Genomic DNA, 5,463 nt, shown 5'->3' with positions numbered 1-5,463 from the left:
AGAGACACATGAGTGGGGGATATCTTATCCCAGGATAGACCATCTGTGCTGGACAGCTCATCTGGTGGTCCATCTGGGCCATCCTGGCACTCACCAATGAGGTTTTACGTTACTGTCTTAGTTAGGGTTTTACCGATGTGAACAGACACCGTGACCAAGGCAAGTCTTACAAAGGACAACATTTAGTTGGGACTGACCTGAAAGTTCAGAGGTTCAGTTCAGTATCATCAAGGTAGGAGCATAGCAGTTAGTGCTTTTAACCACTGAGCCATCTCTCCAGCCCCAGGACCTTAATAATCTTAATAAGCACTTAGTAACATGCCAAGAAATAAAACCACATCGATGCTCATGGTGTAGGAAAAGCCTCAGTGAAGCCACACATCTTCGTATGTATTCAAGAACTCATCTAGGACAAAAGCCCCTTTTCATATCATGAATGTAAAACAATGATGTTAAAAATCAGAGGGTCCTAGGCTGGGGAGATGGCTCAGTGGTTAAGAGCACTGGCTGCTCTTCCAGAGGTCCTGAGTTCAGTTCCCAGCAACCACATGGTGGCTCACAACCATCTGTAATGGGATCTGATGCCCTCTTCTGGTGTGCCTGAAGACAGCAACAGTGTACTCACATATATAAAATAAATAAATCTTTTAAAGCAAAAACAAAACCACAAAACCCAGAGGACCCACATAGATCTGTGCTGCTTACGACTCTGACCAGAGAGGCTTCTTTTCTCACTGGGCAGTGATTAAAGCAGAGGCTCATTGGTAAGTGACTCTCGAGTGCACAGAAGCAAAGAGGACAACGCCCCACACCTCAGGGCTCAGTGGCCGTCACAGAAGAGGAGGCAGGAAGAAGGCGAGAGGTAGAGGGCATGAACCTCTCTTTTGTACGTGGCATGGCATCACGCTCGGGAATTCACGGAGGCAGTAGTTACGTCCACTAGACCAAGGCATCCCAGTGTGGATGGGGAGAAGCCTGTGAAGCTCACTCACTGAGGAGCTATTGACAAATGGTTGCTAGGGGAAGGGGAGTCAACTTTCTCCAAGGATGTAGCCACTGTAAGTTTTCAGTGACTAAATAACCCCACGCTCGGGCTTATGTGAGGAGTTTGCCAGCATTGCTGTAGAGATACCGAGGAGAACGGAATGAAGAATATTGTTGTAGTCACTAAGAGGCACTGAGTGTCCTGAACTGAGTAAAGTTAGCTTTTCATGTCAGGCAAACTGTTGTTAGGAGAAGGGATCGGGGAGCAGGATAAATGACTTAGCAGTTACCAGCGTTTGTGCTGTTCCTACAGAAGACCGGGGTTCTGTTACCAGCACCCACATGGTGGCTCACAACGTGGCTTAACTTCATTATGAGGAAATCCAATGCCCTCTTCTGGCTTCTTTGGGCACCAGGTGTGAGTACACACACACACACACACACACACACACACACACACACACACACACAGTGTACAGACATGCATGAACCAAGCAAAGAGCTCATACACACAAAGTAAAAAGAAAAGAGCAGAGAAGCAGGACACCGAGTAGAGGTCCTGGAGTAATGGGATCTGCAATGCCAGGAAGCACAGTCGCAGCCAGAGAGCTGGTGAGCCATGCCTGGGTTTTTGATGTGTCGAAGGCAGAACGAGCTAATGTGATATTCTCGGATGGATGGAGGGAAAGAGGAGAGGAGGGAGTGGGGAGATTAATGAACTCAGCAATACACAAATTCATTTCTGAAACAGCCCACACACTTGTCAGCGTGGGGTTTAAAGGGTAGGGATATGCTGGCATCACCAAAGGCAATTGCCGAACCCCGTGGGAGACAACAGCCGGGGTTGGGGATTTAGCTCAGTGGTAGAGCGCTTGCTTAGCAAGCGCAAGGCCCTGGGTTCGGTCCCCAGCTCCAGAAAAAAAATAAAAAGAGAGACAACAGCCTATCATTATTATATTGCTATCCTTCCAAGAAGCTTTTTGTCTTCCTCTCAGTGACGTTTAAGGCCTTTTGTTTCTCATCTTTGAAAAACATTTTAGGTGAGTATATTACAATGTAAGGTGACACATGCCGTTTCTGTGCATGCATGTCCTGAAAATGTGTTCTTAGTCTTTCCGCTCCTTGGTGCCCTCCTCCTGACTGCCTTCTGCTTGTCTATCACATGACCCTCTTTGTCATCCTGTCCCTCTGGGCTGGAGAGATGGGTAGTGGTTAAGAGCACTTGCTGCCGGGGCTGGGGATTTAGCTCAGTGGTAGAGCGCTTCCTAGGTGTGTGACCCAGTGTGGTACATATACACAGTGGAATTTCACACGGGTGTAGAGATTGAAAACACGTTTGTAAGAAATTGGGTACAGGGGTTGGGGATTTAGCTCAGTGGTAGAGCGCTTGCCTAGCAAGCGCAAGGCCCTGGGTTCGGTCCCCAGCTCCGAAAAAAGAACCAAAAAAAAAAAAAAAAAAAAAAAAAGAGCACTTGCTGCCCTTTTACAGAGGACCTGGGTTCATGTTCCAGGACCCCATGGTAATGCCAGTACCAGGGACTCTGATACCATCTCTTGGCCCTTGAAAGCACCGAATTCACATGGTGCTCACACCTATATGCAGGCAAAATGCCATGCACACAGAATAAAACTAAATAGACCTAAAAAAAAAATCACATCTATCTTAAGGCTACACAAAGAAAACCTGTCTCAAAAAACTAAAAAAATTTCCTTTCCTTTCATGATCAGTTTTCTAGTTTCAGGACTAAAACACAGACACTCACACACACAAACACACACACATACACACACATGCACACACACATGCATATGCACCAACACACATACATAAACACGCCACCGTTTTAAATCTAGGCCCTACTTATAAGGAAAGTTTGCAATGTTCGTCTTCCTAGCTCTGGCTAATATTGATTGACATGATTTTCATTTGTACCCAATTTCTTTTTTTTTTTTTTTCGGAGCTGGGGACCGAACCCAGGGCCTTGCGCTTGCTAGGCAAGCGCTCTACCACTGAGCTAAATCCCCAACCCCTGTACCCAATTTCTTACAAACGTGTTTTCAATCTCTACACCCGTGTGAAATTCCACTGTGTATATGTACCACACTGGGTCACACACCACATCCATCGCAAGGTTTTGAGTGACTTTTACACTGATTTTGAAAGACCCCCAGACTTGGGGAGACTCTCGCTCCAGTCACGGGTTGAGGTACCCCCAGGAAACACGAGAAGCCGATCTTGATGTAATCAACAAGAGGCAGTTTTATTTACGAGATCTCGGGCTGACACGTATCTCACACAGGAGATTGAGTCAAGCCCCGAGCCTCTCTAGGCAGGAGCTTATATAGGGAAAACCAGGGGTTTCGTGTGAATACACATAATTGGCTAATACAAAGGGTGCACAGTTACTTTTGGCACGGAGTTACATCAACAAAGCATATGTGTAATCTAGCATCTCAGCAATGTGGGCAGGGCAACTCATCTCACTGCAGCAGGGGGATGACCCATCCTCAGGGAGTGAAGGAAGGGGAGGGGGTGGCTCCAGATGGCCAGTGTCCTTGGGAGTTGATAGTCGGGCCAGTGAGCCCTATCTCAAATTCTCTCAGGCATGTCTGGACTTTGTTCATGACTAACTTTTAGAAATTTTAACCCTTCAATTTCCGAAGTGTCTACACCAGTTTACATTTCCACAATCAATGATTAAAAACTGCTCATCCGGAGGGGTTGGGGATTTAGCTCAGTGGTAGAGTGCTTGCCTAGGAAGCACAAGGCCCTGGGTTCGGTCCCCAGCTCCGAAAAAAAGAACCAAAAAAAAAAAAAAAAACTGCTCATCCGGGCATGGAGAGATGACTCGGTGATGAAAACATCCACTGCTCTTGCAGAGGACCTGAGCTTGGTACCTAGCGCCCACCACATCAGGAAGCTTCCATTCACTTTTGACTCCAGCTCTATGAGAACTGGGTGCCTCTGGCCTCTGGAGGGTGGGGGTAGGAGGACCAGGACATAAGTACACATATCAATACAGCAACGCACACATAAACATAAATTAGAAAGTGAAGAATATTCTTTCCCCACACCATAGCAACACATATTTGTGGGGGGTTGGTCTGGGGCTGCTGTGTATTTGAATGTTAAATATTGGTCTCCAAGATCTGGTTGCTCCTGACAAGGAAATTCTCACGTATACCAGCTTTTGTTGTGTGAACCTTGTTTGCCAAGTTAATTGGTCTATAAAAGGTTAAAGCTATGGTTAAGCAATGGATAGAGGAAGAAGGGAGCTGGAAATTGGTTCCAATGCTTTGTCTTAATTTGCCCCCCCCCCGCCCCAAATTAGAAATCTGTGTGTTTAAACACTGAGGGTCCCTGTCGCCAAATGGTTTTGATTGACCAATAAAGAGCCACCACCCAGTGGTTGGGAAGGATGAAGGAGGCGGGTCTTCCAGGTCCCTCAGAGAAGAAAGGAGGAAGAGAGGGTACAACTATGTTATCTTGGAGTAGGATGGACCAATCCAGGAAGGAAGAGAAGGGAGTGATGTAAGGACAAGAAGTAATGTAGGTACAAGAATGACCAGATGGCTGCCCTGAAACATCTTGGGTGGCAAAGATAGTGGATAGGGGGCTGCCCAGAAGGAGCCAAGGCCACAAAGATAAAATATAGATTTCCGAGGTATTAATTCAGGAATGCCAGAGGGGAGTGTTTGCTGGTGGCAGGGAGTTTTAGAAGTTCCCAGCTAGTCAAGGTATATCAAAATTAGGCTTGTGTGTGTGTGTGTGTGTGTGTGTGTGTGTGTGTGTGTGTGTGTGTGTGTGTGTTTCATTCCAAATCCAGAGGTCTCTAGCAAGGGGCTGGAAGCATAGAGCACATTTAGGGGTTCTATGCTACAACAGGGTTTCCAGTTACCTGGCTGAGGGTCCCAGGTAGAGACAGGGAGGGAAGAAAGGGCACAGAAGAGAGGAAGAAGCTGCCTTGAGAGGAGATGGACTATGGCCACCTGGCCAGGAGAAACAGCAAGTAACAGGGACATATGGCTGGGACATAAGTTAGAATAACTCTGAAACCTGACTGATCTAGGCTCACGGCCTACTTGTAAGTAAAGTACCCAGATTGAGTATCTTCTATAGGGGCTGGCTAGAATTTATAATTCCCTTTTCACATGTTCTCATGCTTTCCTGATGACAGCCACCATTCTGAGTGGAGTGAAATAGAATTCCAAACTAGTTCTGATTTGCATTTCCACACTGGGTAAGAAATGGAACGTGTTTCCAATGCTCTCGGGCCGTCCTCACTTCTTCCTTGGAGTGGCCCGTGTGCACCACAGCTATGCAGACAGCTTTAGCACTGCAGGCTTGTGAGTCTTCCCCTGCAGTGGTGTCTTAGGGTTTCACTGCTGTGAAAAGATACCATGACCAAGGCAACTCTTAGAAGGACAACATTTAATTGGGGCCGCCTTACAGGTTCGGGGGGATTCAGTCCATTATCT

This window comes from Rattus norvegicus, chromosome 19 (assembly GCF_036323735.1).
Source record: "Rattus norvegicus strain BN/NHsdMcwi chromosome 19, GRCr8, whole genome shotgun sequence".
NCBI classification, from domain to species: domain Eukaryota; kingdom Metazoa; phylum Chordata; class Mammalia; order Rodentia; family Muridae; genus Rattus; species Rattus norvegicus.
The sequence above is the reverse complement of the archived record's forward strand: the minus strand, read 5'-3'. Positions refer to the sequence as shown.